The sequence below is a fragment of the Cervus elaphus genome, chromosome 27 (assembly GCF_910594005.1).
Source record: "Cervus elaphus chromosome 27, mCerEla1.1, whole genome shotgun sequence".
Lineage (NCBI taxonomy): Eukaryota > Metazoa > Chordata > Mammalia > Artiodactyla > Cervidae > Cervus > Cervus elaphus.
The window spans coordinates 28082109-28100164 of record NC_057841.1 but is presented as its reverse complement, the minus strand read 5'-3'; the positions used below and the strand labels follow the sequence as shown (position 1 = coordinate 28100164).

General features: G+C 39.1%; 1 protein-coding gene across 1 annotated transcript in view; it reads right to left on the bottom strand.

Annotated features, from left to right (window-relative positions):
• Positions 1 to 17580, bottom strand: part of KLHL14 (kelch like family member 14) — a 138174-nt gene extending 120594 nt beyond the window's left edge. The window contains exon 1 of the mRNA XM_043889456.1: positions 17564 to 17580. The gene's annotated coding sequence lies outside the window, so the exon portion shown is untranslated. The remainder of the gene's footprint in view (positions 1 to 17563) is intronic.
• Between the last annotated feature and the right edge of the window lie 476 nt (positions 17581 to 18056).

Here is an 18056-nt window from a genome sequence, read left to right as displayed (position 1 = left end):
TTGACTTAGGTGACAAATAATTAAAGAATTCTGCTGGGTATTTCATTTTATTTGTTAAAGAAGCTAACTAACTAAAGGATATGTTTTCTCAAAATCTGATAACAACATGCAGCCACTGCTAACACAGCCCAATAAATCTGAATTGGGATTCACTGGTGGCTCAGTGGTAAAGAATTTGCCTGCAATGCAGGAGATGTGAGTTGGACCCCTGGGTGGGGAAGATCCCCCAGAGAAGGAAATGGCAACCCACTCCAATATTCTTGCCTGGGAAATCTCATGGACAGAGGAACCCTGTGGGTTACAGTCCATGGGGTTGTGAAAGAGTTGGACATGACTTAATGATTAAGCAACAGCAACAAATCTGAATTGCAATCTTTTCATTTTGCCTTTACATCTTATTGAGCTCAACAATAAGACTAATTTAAATTCTCTGCGGGAACTTAAATCCCACCTGCAAGAATATTTTGTCCAGTTTTATCGTGTTTTATGTGAACAAAGTCCACAGTTAGCTCAAATTTCCTTAGTTTTACCTAATGTCCTTTGTCTGTTCCAGGATCCTATGTAGGATACCACGTTACATTTAGCTGTCATATTTCCTTAGGTTCTTTTTGGCTGTATTGTTTCTCACACTTTCCTTGTTTTTGATGACCTTGAAACTTTTTCAGAATACTCATCAAATAATTTGTAGAATGTTTCTCAGGTGGGAGCTGTCTGATATTCTTCCTGTGAAAATACTGGGGTTGTGGGTTTTGGGGAGGAGGACCACAGAGGTAAAGCCCCAGTTACTCACAGGACACCTGGTTGATGTTAAACTCGATCACTTGGCTGAGGTGGTATTTACCAGGTTTCTGCCCCCTAAAGATGCTCTTTATTATTTACTCCTCTTTCCATACTGCACTTCTTGGATATGTTTTTATTCATAGTCACACTTAAGGAGTGAAGAGGTATGCTTCAGGTTCTTTAGAGTGGAGACAAATCTCAAGTCACACAAGTGATTTGAGCTTTGTCTGCAAGGCAGATTTGTGTATTCTCCTCTATCTATTTACTTAATCATTTATTTACCTCAGTATGGCCTCATGGATATCTATTTTGTACTTTGGGTTATAATCTGATACTACTTTATTTTGCTGCTCAAATTTGCAGTTTTGACCATTGGGAAGTCTATCAGTTGGCTTCTGTATTCTTTGACATAGTCCCATCATTACCTCCCTTCCTTCCTCCCTCCCTTCCTTCCTGGTATGGCAGAATACTGCATGCTCATCTTGTTTAGTTCTTTCCGTAATGCTAGAATCAACCATTTTCCCCAGGAATGCTGCTTGCCTTTTTGAAGAATGGTGTTAGGAGCAAAGATCTGAACATTAGATTGCTAGTTGATACAGGGTTTTCCACTTAGACATCCTCAGCTTACATAGCAAGCTGCATGTACACATCTATACATATTTCTATGTATAACCATCTGTATCTATAGTAAGCTAAACATGAGTTTACACTGATGTCTAACCCACTCTAAGTCACTACCAGCCAACTTAATTTTAACTAAATAGTTTACATGGGAGAAACAGGAGAAGCAAGAGCAGGCCAAACAGTGTCCCTCCTTTGGGGTAGGTAAGGCCAGAGACTACACTGAGCTCCCAGAGGATGTAAACCTCTACTAGGGGAAGAAACTACCACCTTTAGTAACAATGTTCAGATTTACTGTTAATAGTGTCAAAATTCAAACATTTTTAGGGTAACAGGCAGCAAATGAATACTTTGCAATTGAAGTCCGGTATCTTTTTCATCTGGACTTTTGAAAGTCCAGTATCTTTTCAATATTTTTTCAACAGGAGATATGTCAGGATTCTGTAACCTGAAGGGAGATCACAACCACAGGTCTATTGAGAAGAGGGTATTAAAAAAACCATCCCAACCCAGTCCTATCTGGCTTCTAGAGGTCAATGATCCTGCTGATGACAAAGTTCCTATATCAGGGATGGTTGTAGCTACAATTCACCTAATAATTTAATGTGCAGAGGGAGTAAAAGGAAGGAGCATAGGATTTGGATAGAAAGAAATGTATTTGAGGATCACTTCCAGCATTGAAAATATAAATATCCTAGTATCTCTAAGCCTTAGTTTTCTCATTTGTAAAATAAGAGAAAAATAATTCCTGCAATATTTCTTTTTTTAGGGGCAATGTAGGGGCTTCCCAGGTGGCTCAGTGGTAAAGAATCCACCTGCCAATGCAGGAGAGGCAGGAGAAGACTGGGTTTGATCCCTGGATCGGGAAGATCCCCTGGAGGAGATGGCAACCCACTTGAGTATTCTTGCTAAAAAATCTCATGGACAGAGGAGCCTGATGGGCTGCAGTCCATGGAGTCACAGAGTCAGACATGACTGAGCATGTGCACCTGCACACAGACGGAATGTAATGATCAAGAAAGCTAACGCGTCTGAACGTAACTTGTGAACTGTTAAAAACAACAACAACAACAATGCCAAAGTATTGTTACTTAAATTGTCTTTAAGGAGGATTGTAGGAGAATATCATATTGAGTTGACCAGAAAGTTCATTTAGGTTTTTCATAACATCATGCAGAAAATCCAAACAAACTTTTTGGCCAACCCAATAGGTAGTTGGTGATGATATAGCACGGCAGTCAAGTGGATTCTGGAAGGAAATTGCTTAGGTTAAAATTTCAATGACACAATTTACTAATTGTTTAAAAGTCAAGAAACTTAATTTCTCTGAGATTTCAGGTTTTGCCTAGGTAAATGAGATTCATCTATCCCATAAATATCCCATTAATTTAAATTTATCTATTTATATTTATCAATCCCATAAATTTAAATCTTGTGAGAATTTGGTGGGAGAATGCCTTATACAAAGAAAACACTCAATATCAGTTTGGTGAATCCCAAATAATTAATTCACAAGAGAGCTGAGAAATAAATCTATCCCCTATTAACTTCTCTTGGATTTTAGTTTGATTATCTATGGAATGGAGAGGGGAATATGCAATTGCTAACTTCCTCTTTAGCTCTAAACTCCAAATTCTGAATCTCTATTTCCTTAACTTGCTGATTGAGTCATGGGAAATGGGCTCTCAGTTCATAAATTTCTTGAAATTTATGGGTAAATTTCTTGAAATAAGCTAGAGGGATGGGCCCCTCAACTTAGCTATGAGGCATCTTCCCCAATTCAGTAATCAGAGAAGCCTATAGTTGGAAGGGCCCTCACTTACATAGGCCCTTTCCAAGTCTCTGGGAGGGGCGCTTGAAATGTGTAACATTTGCAAAAATAAGACATTTTAATTGCAGTCATTGTTGATGTTTGGCAGAAACCAACACAAACCAAAGCAATTGTCCTTCAATTAAAAAAATAAATAAATTTAAAATTAATTGTAGTCATTAGTTGTTTGCTATTTCCATGTTGGCTTTTGCTCGTGTCAGATGGTGTTGGAGGGACCAAGAATATTTACTTTCGAGAGGTGGTGAAAGAGAAGGTGATCCAGGAATTTAGTGCAGATTGAGGTAGAAGGATATATTTATGTGTTCACAATTACAGAACTTCCTCCACTTACAGTGGGGCTATGTCCCAATAAATCCACTGTAAATTGAAAATACCATAAGTCGAAAATACATTTAATACACCAAACCTACCTCATATCACAACTTAGGTTGGTCTACCTTAACTGTGTTTGGAACACTTACATAAGTCAACAGTTGGGCAAAATCATTTAACATAAAGCCTATGTTATAATATGGCATTGATTTTCATGTAATGTATTGAATGCTGTGCTGAAAGTAAAATCCGGAACAGTCATTGGCAACCAGAATGGTTCTAAGTGTATTGGTTGTTTACCCTCATGATCACCTGGTTGACTGGGAGCTGCAGCTCACTGCCTTTGCCCAGCGTCATCAGAGAGTATCTTACCAAATAGCACTAGTCTAGAAAAAGATGAAAATTCAAAAGTTGAAGTAAGGTTTCTCCTGAATGCATATTGCTTTTGTATCACTGTAAGGTTGAAAAATTGTAAGTTGAATCAGCATAAGTCAGGGATTGTCTGTACCTCCAAGCAGAGTTAAATTGTTGCCAGCCACGTTCACCCCATGACCTCCAGAAATATTCTGACTTCCCACCATTCTGACTCATACAAAATAGAGATAAGAAAGTGTAAGATTAGAAGTTATATTGTCAAATGAATGTGTACTATTGCAACAGTCCCGGAAGAATGGGGGTGGGGGATGAAATTTAAATGGTTTTCTGCACAAGAAAACTTGAAATCTTACAGCTCATATATGAACGAACTTATAGAATTTCTTCCGAATATGTCATATTACCCATACATAACAGTTGGGAAGCTGAAAGAAATTTTCCACGCTAAAAAAATAAAAATAAAAAAAAACACAAATTTTGATCAATCATGATAAAAGAAAGAAAGACTGGAATAAACAATTCCAAGTCTCCTAGCTCTGGTGGTGACAAGTCAATTGCCTGAGTGGCTTCAGGTAGCAAGTTGAGCCCTTGAAAGCCATGGGGTTCTTCTAGATCAGTAGGGAAGGGGCTATACAAACAGAAGGAAACTCTAAGAGGCTCAGCTCTTCATTTCACAGAAGATTCCTGAAATACAAAAAATCTAAAATGAAATCTAGGGACTTCCCTACAGGTCCAGTAGTTAAGACTCCAGGCTTCCAAGGCAGAGAGTGCAGGTTTGATTCCTAATCAGGGTGTTAAGATCCTACCTGCTGCACGGTGCGAACAAACAAAATAAATAATAAAGAAGTTTTGATAATAAATAAGAGGAAATCTAAATTCAGTTCTGCATCTCTGTGCATCAGAGAAATCCACCTACTCCCACAGCTCCTTCTAACAGGCTAGGCAGGACCCTCAAAGAAGCAATGTGGGGTACACACAGGAGCAGATACACATTCTCTGGTGCATAAAATTATAAATTTTAAAAAGCTATCAATACCACAAACATAAATAATCCACAAAAATCACATTTTTTTGCTGTTTGGTAGCACAGTCGTGTCTCTTCCCTGTCCTTCACTGTCTCCCAGAGCTTGCGCAAACTCATGTCCACTGAGTCGGTGATGCCATCCAACCATCTCATCCTCTGTCACCCCTCTTCTCCTCCTGCCCTCAATCTTTCCCAGCATCAGGGTCTTTTCAGCTCTTTGTATCAGCTCTTTGCATCAGGTGGTGAAAATACTTGAGCTTCAGCATCAGTCCTTCTAATAAATACTCAGGGTTGATTTCACATAATTTAAGTAACTGACAAATACACACCTCTCTAATACTCTTTTTCCCTGAAATTTTGGCTTCATAGTCTTCAATTTGCATAATGGCAAAGATTTTGCAATACTCTTTTCTAGAGGAAAAAACACATATATACCAATTAGAATTTCTACTCTTTCTTTTGGGCTTCCCTGATAGGTCATTTGGTGGGAAAGATGGAGAGCAGGAGGAGAAGGAGGGTGACTGAGGATGAGATGGTTGGATGGCGTCATTGACTCAATGAACATGAGTTTGAGCAAGCTCCAGGAGACAGTGAAGGACACGGAAGCCTGGTGTGCTGCAGTCCATGGGGTCACAGTTGGACAATACTGTGCTACCGAACAGCAACAAAAATGTGATTTTGGTGGATTATTTATGTTTGTGGTATTGATAGCTTTTTAAAATTTGTAATTTTATGCACCAGAGAATGTGTATCTGCTCCTGTGTGTATCCCACATTTATTTCTTTGAGGGTCCTGCCTAGCCTGTTAGAAGGAGCTGTGGGAGTAGGTGGATTTCTCTGATGCACAGAGATGCAGAACTGAATTTAGATTTCCTCTTATTTATTATCAAAACTTTTTTTTATTATTTATTTTGTTTGCTCACACCATGCAACATGTGGGAACTTCGTTCCCTGATCAGGGATCAAACCTGGGCCCCCTGCATTGAAAGCCTGGAGTCTTAACCACTGGACTTGTAGGAAAGTCCCTAGATTTCATTTTAGATTCTTTGTATTTCAGGAATCTTCTTCTGTGAAATGAAGAGCTGAGCCTCTTAGAGTTTCCTTCTGTTTGTACAGCCCCTTCCCTACTGACCTAGAAGAATCCCGTGGCTTCCAAGGGCTCAATTTGCTACCTGGAGCCACTCAGGCAATTGACTTGTCACCACCAGAGCTAGGAGACTTGGACTTGTTTATTCCAGTTTTGCTGATGAATTCCATTGTGGATTCATCAGTCATTCATTCATTCGTTCATCAACAAAATGTTTATTGCTATGTGGAAGGGGACATCTGCACTCATATATTATCTCCTCAGAACAAATGCATTGAGGTTTGTACAATGGAAGAACTGGCACTGTATGACAATTTGATCATTTAAGCACATTATCACTTATCAATATGGCTCTGGATCTGCAGACACTTAGAAACTTTTCTGGTATCTTACCACCTAACCTGACTTTTATTGAAATCATACAGAGCCATGATCACTGTTTACCAACCTCCACCCCCAATTCTTTATTCCAGTGACAGAATCTGATGGTGTATTTGTGCTAAATGAATCTCCTAATAAAAATGCATTTCATTAAAGTGATTTTAAAACTGCCAAATTATTTTGGAAAATAATATATTGCTGATCAAAACATCTGAACAACAATTTCAGTGGCCAAGTTCTCTATTCCAAGGTAGACATGGCAATTTTGTATGTATGCATGCATGAAGCTGAAACTCCAATACTTTGGCCACCTGACGTGAAGAGCTGACTCATTTGAAAAGACCCTGATGCTGGGAAAGATTGAGGGCAGGAGGAGAAGGGGACGACAGAGGATAAGATGGTTGGATGGCATCACTGACTCAATGGACATGGGTTTGGGTGGATTCTAGGAGTTGGTGATGGACAGGGAGGCCTGGCGAGCTGCGGTTCATGGGGTCGCAAAGAGTCGGACACGACTGAGCGATTGAACTGAGCTAATGCATGTACATATGTATGTGCACACATATATGTATTCATGTACACATGTTACTATTTCTTTACATACACATCTATATACATAGGTATATATATATATGAAAGTGAAAGTACTGGTTGCTCAGTCATGTCCAACTCTTTGTGACCCCATGGACTGCAGCCTGCCAGGCTTTGCTGTCCATGGAATTCTCCAGGCAAGAATACTGGAGTGGGTAGCCATTCTCTTCTCTGGGTGATCTTCCCGACCCAGGAATCGAACCTGGGTATCCTGCATTGCAGGAAGATTCTTTACCGTCTGAGGCACCAGAGAAGCCCAGACATACATATATAGTATATCTAATTACTCTATATATACACTTTGTAAAACTTAAGAACTACTGGACCCATCCTTAGAGTGAATAATCTATTAAAGCATTATTTTAGGGCCAAAGTAATAGCCATAGAAGAGAAGAAAATATTACCTGTGTCCCATGACCTACATGGGGCTTCCCTGGTGAGCCATTCGCCTGCCAATGCATGAGATGCGGGTTCAATTCCTGGGTCGGAAGATCCCCTGGAGAGGAAAATGGCAACCCACTCCAGTATTCTTGCCTGGAGAATCCCATGGACAGAGGAACATGTCAGGCTACAGTCCATGGGGTCACGAAGAATCGGACACAACCTAGCAACTTGGCAACAACAACAACAATGACACCTATGTGGGTTTTACTACTTAAGAATACATGTACTTGTTTGCTCAGTGGCTTTGTATAATTCCCAAAAGTAGGGCATCAGGTGGCAGATGCTAACAGGAAGCAAAACTTTGTTCTCCTCTGTAAATGTTTCAAAGGCATCAGTTCCCAGTCTTCAAATTCTGGTCCAGTTCCACCCCTGGGCAGGCACTGAATGGAAAGCATGTGCTTTAGGCAAAGGGCTGTCAGGGCCCTTCTCTGGCATCCAGGCAACAAATGGTGGCAAATGAGTCTGAGCAGTAGATCAGCTGAATCAGCTAGATCAGCAGTAGTTAAACATTCTACCCTCTGACCACTGCGGGACATCAACCTGCAGTTATTACAATAGCCTGGTCAGAAATGAATGGAAGCTGGTGCCTGTCTCCCAGAATCCCCTTCACATTGGAGATGCTCTGCGGTTTGCTCTCCCAGATACCCTACTGAGAAGATATGCAGTTCTCCTATGAAGGCCCAAGGGTAACTTAAATAATTTCTGAAGTTATAGCTTACTGTAAGCTTTCATGCACTTACTCTGCTGAAGAAAATGAATTTACTACATGGAATCACACTCCTCTTAAAATATCCGTGGCTATCCACAACCTACATATATATAACAAGGCAAAAACTACTGATAGACACTGATCTATTAAAGCAGTTTCCTAAAACACCTATAGTCTTTTCCTATGAAACAGAAAAAAAATCATTAAAGCTACGGTTTGCCAGACAATTACTTTGTCAAATCTCAAGAAATTTCATAATAAATTGTATACATGCATCAAACATGAACAGCAGAGTATAACAAGCTATGTCTTTCCGGTCCACTTGCTCTTTCATCCAAACAGTAGCTTTTGTTTTCAAGAACAATTCTATATCCTTTTTGAAGGCTTTCATAAAATATGGCTATACATTTATCTATCAAACTAAGTAGAAATAATTGAAACACTTAATATGCACAGTAATAGGGAAATGCATGAATAACTTCATTATTAATGTCTATTGATTATTTATGCTTTCAAATCAGCAAATGTAGCTGCCAGTATTTTGATCATGTAAATCTCTATGTGTATTTTGGTTTTACCTGTTTATTGGCAAATTTACAATCCATGTTATGGGCATTTTTATTGCTTTACACACTCATCTGACATGTGCATGACCCAGGTTAGGTTACCAACGACTAGTGTTTACTCAATTTGATTACTATGTTACATTTCTGAGCTTATTTCCCATTTGGAAAATTAACTGTACAAGGAAGCCCAGTAAATCTTTACTTAAAAATTCCAAACTTTAGATTGATTTCAGCAGTGAGTTTGTATTGATCTCAAAAGCTTTGCGTTCCTAACTAAAAACTAATCTTTATTTCACCCTTTAGTGACTGCAGTCATAAATATGCTCACTCCTACCCGGGAAGAGTGGATTAATGGTTATTGGAGATTGGGGGCTTCCCACTGAGTCTGGGAAACCTTAACCTTTGGAGGACAACATGAAAGCACTTACCCCTTGTCAGCTATAATCCCTAGGTCCATTTTTGACATTTACCTGAGTGTTAAACAGGAAGCTGAGCGGGGACTGGGAAATAAAGCTCTAGAGATCATGCTTGGCTATTAATCACTCACAGTTAGATTGACTACTGTGCCTGATCCAACTGCTTCCAGCCTCTAGAGTCATCCAAAGGCATGGCCTTGCCCCTCCACTTTGGGACCCAGCTTAACTCCTTCTGGGGGAGACTTTTACCACCTGCCTTTGAAGAGGGGTTTTGCATTGTTAAAAACCCATCTGTTAATATCCTTCCAACTTGGCTGCACTGTTGGATAAAATATTTGGGGGAGTCTGTCCAACCTATTTGTAAGAGCTAATTCTAGAGAATAAAAGAGTTAAAAGGGAACAGAACAGAATTTGTTATCAAGGGATAGTCAATAAGATTCCAGGCAGTAGTGGACAGATAGCTAACAAATGGTAAGGGGCTGGAAGGCAGGGTTTCTCCAAGTGTGGTCCTTGGTACCTCTTGAATCACAATAACCAAATCAGAGGGCCAACTTAAGAGTCTCCTGGGTGCCAGCATCTGCATTTCAGCAAGTACTCTAGGGAGCATTTATGTTCCAAAAGTGTGAGACTCACAGCTGTGAGGTGGGTGTGCAGTGTGGGTGTGTGGCCATGTTCAGTTGCTCAGTTGTGTCTGACTCTTTGCTACAGACCCATGGACTGTAGCCCGCCAGGGTCCTCTAACCATGGGATTTCCCAGGCAAGAATACTGGAGTGGGTTGCCATTTCCTTCTCCAGGGGATCTTCCTGACCCAGGGATCGAACCCGTGTCTCTTTTATCTCACGCATTGGCAGGTGGATTCTTTACCACTGAGCCACCTGGGAAGCCCCAATGTGGGTATGTTTTATGCCTTTACCACTTTCTGTGGTGGAAAGTAGGAATTTTGATTTTCTGGTACTTGATGGCAAAAATTACTATGAGCTAACCCAATATCCATATTTTTCTCTCTTTAATGATGAAGTCTTAATTTTCACCCATGCTCCTTGCTGCCCAGTTATCATTTCCCAGCCTTCCTCAAGCTAGGTGCAAGAGGGGCTTTTGTGTAGGGCTTATAAACTGTCTCCTTTAAAAAATGGGGGTACGCCCTTTTTCTTCCTTTTCTCTATCAGCTGCCTGAAATGTGCCTGTATTCGCTGGAGCCTCAGCAGTACAACCTGGCCCCTGATGACAAGGCAGGTGGGCTTGGTAAATCAGATAAGCTTGCCAGAGCCTGCATCTCTGATGGTTCTATGAAGTCAGCACACTGGTTCAGGACTGTCTGTGATGGGATCCCTTTCATATGATATTGAGTTGACCAAAAAAGTTTGCTCGGCTTTTTTTGTACCATCTTGATCACTCAGCAGAATAAAACCTGCATATTCAATCCCTCACTGTAATTCATAGCTGAATGAGATTACTAACCAAAACAGACCCCATTTAGGATTAAGGGTTAACTTCAGGCAGAGTCTTCCTACTTGCAATGACTTCAACTTCCCCCCTAAGCATGACTTTTGACTGTGAGGGTAAAAGTTGTGTCTGAATATTAATAGTGACTTTGTTATGTTTGTATGAGTTCAGGAATGAGAGGAGATATCCCTGGTCCTGCTTAGAATTTCATAAAGGTATGGGTATTCCTGCTTCTTGTCCACAGAAAGGGGAGAGGTTTGCAGTGGCTAGCTGGCCACAGGGGTTCTAAGGAGGGTGGCGGCCCCAAGGACAGATGTGTGTGCAAGAAGCCAGATTGTCTGTTAAAGCAATTGATCACTTAGTGGTGCCCTCCATGCTCCATGAAGCTAACCTTTATCAGACTTAAGGCTAGGACTGTTACATATGGATGAAATGCAGTGTCTTAAAGACATTCAAAGCTTACTTCAAGTGTCCCTTTTACCTTGAGGAAGAAGCGATTGTATTTCTTTCCTCCTGTTAATGTGTTTATTTTTTTCTGTTTCCAAATCTGATGCTATCAAGTCATTATCTTTGAGTAGGGCTGGCACTTCCAACACTCACTCTCATGAGTCTTCAGACAATGTGCAGATAGAGCAGGCAATGTAAGCTTCTCTTTCACTGATGCTGGCTCAGCTACTGAAATCATTTATTACAGGGTTTTCCCTGTTTTCCTTTTCGCTCTCATTCTGCTACAAACGCAGCTGCAACTTTTAACACTATTACTTTTATAGATACATTGATTAATGGGATGGCTACAGATTCACTTGGGCTTCCCTCGTAGCTCAGCAGTAAAGAATCCCCCAGCAATGGAGGAGACGCAGGAGACCCAGGTTTGATCCCTGGGTTGGAAAGACCCCCCTGGAGAAGGAAATGCAACCCAGTCCAGTATTGTGGCCTGGGAAATCCCATGGACAGAGGAGTAGGCTACAGTTCATGGGGTTGCAAAAGAGTTAGATGCGACTTAGTGACAAGAACAGTAACAGATTCACTTGCAAGATCATTTGTTATTAAGTTTTACACCTAACATCTAGTGTGACGCTGGTTATGCTAGGACAGGGATTTTCAGATTGCAGTCCCTGGGCCAGCAGCATCAGCATCACGTGAGAACTTGTTAGAAATGCAAATGATTGGACTTTGACCCAGATCCACTGAGTCGGAAACCCTGGAGGTGGGCTTGGCAACTGGCGTTTTTATAAGCCTTCTAGGTGATTCTGATGCTCATTCAAGTTTGAGAATCATGTTTCAGAGTGAGCCGTGATGTCTTCACATCCATACACCTAGAATGCTTAGAAGTTAATATTCCTTAATTTTTCCTCACAAGTAAAATCAGAGGGACTCCTATGTGTTGACTGGTTGAACGTTTAATTATATTTCTTTTATCTCATCTATCTTCAGTCTACAGACAACTGGGCCAGGCAATAAAGTGACTCAATTTGTACTAAAATAGCACTAATAATAACACCTTACATTGTATAATACCTTTTCAGTCTTCAGCGAGCTGACATATAATATCATTTGAGTATGTAATGGATTCAAATATACCATACCATTCAAATATACTATATACTATGGTACCAAATATACCATCTGAGTTGATGCAATTTAACTGCAGGTAAAAAAAGAATAAACACAAGCTATCGCAGGACTACATTTTATTTTTTTCTTTGTCTCTATAGCTTTGGTTCTCTGGCATTAGAAACTATACTGGAAAGCAATGTTATCTAATGAATGAACACCTAAGTGAACAATATTTAAGTGTGATTTGCTAAGGAATTAGGGGGAAAAAATCTATGGAGTTTTAGTGTAAATTCACTTGAATGAAGAGGAAACTTTATGAAAAACATTTCCATTTTCTGATTATTTATTAGATGCTAATAAATAAACATTTGACAAAGGTTAATACCCACTGACTTACAGATGTGCTCCAGAGACTGACTTACTGTCTTCATTTTAAGACAAGACACAAACTCAACATAGTCATTGTGTCATAGTCATGAGGCCAATCTTCATGTGTTATTATTAACTACTATTAGATGGGAGAATATAATTTTTTAAGAATGTAAATAGAATACTTAGGAGTTATTTAAATAATTCTTAAATCCATTTTAAAATTATACTTATAATCTAAGTAAGGATATTATGCTTCGTTTACTGAATATAGCTTAAATATTATATTTTAAATTATATTAAAAATAAAATAAAAATTATCTTTAGAAAATGGGAGAAAACAAAGGACCTCTAAAAAAAACCTAGCACCTATATAAGTATTAAGTTTATTAAAGGCATTAGCCAAATACTTTTACTAATATTATAGGATTGTCATCCTAACCAAATATTTCAGGGTTTGATAATATTCTCTCTCAGCTCTGAGACTTTTAAAAAATAGCATCAATCTTAAGACTCTTAATCTTTTCATAAGCTTTCCAAAAAAAGAAAATCCGAAACCACAGTGTTTTCAAGCAAACTTCTGATAAAGAATTTGGAGTATTTTCAATAAGAATAACTTAAAATTAAATTTCCAGGAGTATGCTTTAGTGGAAAGGACTCTGAAGCTTTGGAGTCAGAAAATCAGGCTTGAGTTCTACCTCTGTAATTTACTAGCCATAAAACCAAGTTATTTATCCCAGTGAGCCTCAGTTTCCTCATCTGTAAGTTGGGAGTGATTTTAATACTTGCTTCATAGAGTTTTTGTTAACATCAAACAGGACTACGTGTATTGATTTTCCAGCCTCTGCCTATGCTAAGTTGCTTGTTGTGTCTGACTCTTTACCACCCCGTGAACAATGGACTGCCAGGCTCCTCTGTCCATGGGATTCTCCAGGCAAGAAAACTGCAGTGGGTTGCCATGCCCTCCCCCAGAAGGTCTTCCTGACCCAGGGTTTGAACCTGAGTCTCTTATGTTTCCTACACTGGCAGGTGGGTTCATTACCACTAGTGCCACCTTGGAAACCCTTATATAGATTATCTTTCATTATTATGAAAGAAAATGCAAACATGCATGAAATAGTTTGCAAAACATAGTATAATTGATATATGTTGGTTGATATATTAGTTTTTGCCAGAAATAAAGTAAAACAATATTAGTTAGAGGAACACTCTTTTCAAGGATATAGTTGGGATGAATTCAAACCAGTTTGATTACATGACTTTCCTCAGTTGGTGCACTAAAAACTCACACCAAATCTTAGGAAATACCAAGGTACTATATCACCTGGTAAGAGAAAGTAAGTCATTACACAATTCCCTAGTAATTCAAAGGAAAGCCGTTCTTGAATTCTGGTATGCTAAAAGACAAGTAACTAGACAGGTACATTCAGACAGCCTGTAAGCTCAGCAACATGAATGCAGCATTGAGTTTTTTTAAGAGAAAAATAAAGATGACAAAAAAAGTGAGTAACAGTGTCCAAAACTGATCCTGCCTTAGATAATTTCCATATCACCGTCCACTACTTCTCCTAAAGAAACAATAATAAAACCCATATCACCCTGGGAGACAACTGCCCTGTCATCCTTCAACTCATCAAACCCCTGAACACTTCCAAAGTATACTATGCTAGGAATTTGAAGATGAAAAAAAATACATCTGCTCTGGAATTGTTCAACAATCCAACCTGCATGACTTAAGAGAAGGAGGGAAAATTTTTGAATTGAGTAATCATTAAATACAGAGCTAAAAATCAGGTGAGTTAAAATAGCCAGCAGACAAAGCACTAACTGAAACACACTCACCATGAAGAACTTTCATGACAAACTCATACAGTTATTCATAACTTATAACACCATCACAGGTAAGCCATCAGAGAAGACTTGAAGGCAAGGATTCAGAGTTTCTAATACCGTCAAGGTCCTCAAGTTTTTCATAGTTGTAAGCACAAGAGATTAACCATGTAGAGTAGCAGTACTTAAAATGTGATTCATAGATGCATGGGAGTGCCTGAAGACCTTTCAGAAAGCTCATGAGGTCAAAACTAATTTTATAATAATAAAAAAAATGTTATCTGCATTTTTCTGTGTTAATATTTGTACTGATGGTGGAAAAGCAATGTGGGTAAACCTGTTGGTGTCTTGAACCAAGGCAGTGACATCAAACTGAACTAGCAATTATTATAATCTTTTTATTTATTTATTTATTTTTGCCACACCACATGTGGCTTGTAGGATCTTAGTTCCCTGACCAGGGATCAAACCTGTGCCCCTTGCACTGGAAGTGTGGAGTCTTAACCACTGGACTGCCAGGGAAGTTTCAGTTATTATATTCTTAAATGCCATGTACTTCCAGTTTAAAAGTATTGTCAGTTTCACTTACAATATTTGATGAAGCAATAAAAAATTAATTGTACTACGTCTTTACCTTGCATACATATCAAAGATAATATATATGACAAAATGGGAATTTCTCCTGTATACCAAAGTATAGTGGTTGTCTTAAGGAAACATTCTTGTGCAACTGTTTGGATTGCAAGCTAAACTAGCCTTTTCTTTTTCATGAAACATGATTTGATTTGACAGAATGACTGACAGGTATTTTCAGACTTGGATATATAGCAAAAATTCTCTAGACAATTAACAACATAAACCTGTCACTTCAAGAAAAACAACTGACTATTTATTGCCAAGGGTGAAATTTGAGCTTTCCAGTGAAAAATAGAATTTTGGAAAACCTGTATTGACTATTATAAATTTAATTTAAGCACTTACCTAATGCAATTGATTGTACTATTAATGGATAGTATTTTTAAAATATTGTGTAATGATATGTGTCAACATTTAGAAATTTTGTATAATTCAGTGCGGCAATATTTACCCAATACTAATATTTGATGATACAAAATCATACATGGGTAAAAGAGTCATGAAAAATTTGAGGCTGGCCAATGGATTTCAATGTAACAGAATACAAAAGTTAATCAGTATAACTTCATATACTACAACTGACTACAGGGAAATATCACTTGTTGAGTTTTGATGTAATATCAAAAAAGAATATTCAGGGCTTCCCTGGTGGCTCAGTGATAAAGAATCTGCCTGCCAACGCAGGAGACACGGGTTCGATCCCTAAACCAGGAAGATCCCACATGCTGTGGAGTAACTGGGACCCGTGTGCCACGACTTTTGAGCCTGTTCTCTGAAGCCAGGGACCCACAACTACTGAGCACATATGCCTCAATTACTACAGCCTGCATACCTTACAGCCTTTATTCCACTACAACAGAAGCTACCAACAACGAGAAGCTGGTGCCCGGAGACTAGAGAAAAGCCCGTGCAGCAACAAAGATCCAGCACAGTTAAAAATAAAAATAAATGAACAAAATTATTTTAAAGAAAGAATATTGAAATGGCCACAAAAATGCCCTCTCTTTTTAAATTATGTGTCTGTGTAGGTCTGGATTTTCATATGTTCCTATCAGAGCAACACATTACAATAAATTGAATGCAGAAACAGTCATGAGTCCGGTTGTCAGCTATTAAACCAGAAACTAATATGATTTGCAAACATATACAAAAATACCACAATTCTCACTAATTTTTGATTTTGATAATACAATTACTTCTCCTAAATTGTGATTTCTTCTAACATGTAGCAGGCTTATCTTTTTGAATGAATTGACATATATTTTTAAGTGTCTGCTTTTTCATTTCTAATTATTGATAGGTATAAGCCATGTAACTAAAATCTCTTTGGAGTACTTAGTATTTTTTTAAGAGTGTAAAAGTCTCCTGAAGCAAAATGTGTGAGAATCACTAAGGTGGAGTGTAAGAAAATGACTCTTGGTAACATTTTAATTTCTCACTCACATTCTTTGAGGACGATCTCACAATCATGGCCAAATGTCACGTTGGAGCACAAAAGACAAAGGTTAACCTTGCTGTGTTGAATGTCCCTGGGAATCCCTGTTGATGATGGTGGGGATCATTAATGGATTTCCTGGAGATCTACAGGAAGTGACTCTCCCTTTCCAGCAAATCCTCTGGTAAAATCCTCAGGGCATTTATTCTCTGAAGGCCTAAATACTTCTAGAACTGGCACATAAGGTACTTTGATTTTGTGATACTCCAGGATGTCAAAAAAAGTCTCAATGGAAGATTATTAAAAAATGAACTTTTCATCCATTAATTTGCTTCAGTTTTTCAGAAGTTTATAAATAGTGAACTCATGATTCCTTTTTAGAGATGTGTGTATATGAGTACATATATGTATGTGTATAAATGTGTCTAAAATTTACTAGCTGAGGGGTATGAACCTTTAAAATATTAAAAGGCCTCCCAGGGGAAAAAAAAAAAGCCTTCCCTGGCTGTAGGGACAATGCTTATGATAGGAACTAATATAATCATTACCGAAGCATATCTGTTATACTTTCCCTTCAGTTCTACCACTTTATTCTTTTGTTTTTCCTCTTCCTTCTCAGTGAGGTTCTAGCTCAGTACCCTTATTGTAACTGACCTCCTCAGGCTCTGTCCATTTTTATTAAGCACCAAAATGTCAGCTAGTTAGCCAAAAGATGTTGCTGAACTCGGCACGGAGCATCGCACACACATATGTAAAGGTATTCAGGAGGAAGGGAAGCCTCACACTGAGCCAGGAGCAGGTCACAAGGAGTCAGAAAGCCTCTCTTTTTGTCAGTCCCTGCAGACTCCTGCATTTCCTTTTAGAGAAAAAATGCCTTCGGTTTCAGGGTGAAAACATGGGAGGGTGGAGAGCGGAGATTCAAATACCTTTCATGTGATACTAGAGCGTTGGGATCTTACTGTGAATGAAGAAATCCAGGATCAGTTCAGTAGGGATCAGGGAGAGGCTGGCAGAGGCCCCTTCCGTGGAGAAGGGAGGTGAAGGACTCAAGGGCCAGAGACACCAACATCAGTTTGCCCAGGCGTCTGTGTAGGGTGGAGGTAAGTGTGGAGCCAGCTAGCAGTGGGTTTGAATCCCCATTCTCCCACTCACTTACCAACTGGGTGACTCGAGGCGATCTACTTAATCTCATGAAGCATCAACCTGCTCATGTAGTAAATGAGGACAGTCGTACCTCCCTCACAGGGTTGAGTGAAGATTCAGTGAGCGCAAGCGTGTGACATGCCTGGAACACAAGCGGCGTCCAATAAGTGCCAGTTTCCTTTCTCTGTTTTAGCGGTTTTCACATGTTTTTACATAAGTTGCCTTTTGAATGAACAAATAGGCCCATTTTAAAATTTTTTATTAAACCTTTTATAAGATCCACTGGAGAAGGGCACGGCAACCCAATATTCTTGCCTGGAGAATCCCATGAACGGAAGGGTCACAAAAAGTTGGACATGACTTAATGACTAAACAACAATAACAACATAGCTGATTAACAATGTTGTTAATAGTTTCAGGTGAGCAGCAATGGGACTCAGCCATACCTATACATGTATCCATTCTCCCCCAGACTCCCCTCCCATCCAGGCTGCCACATAACATTG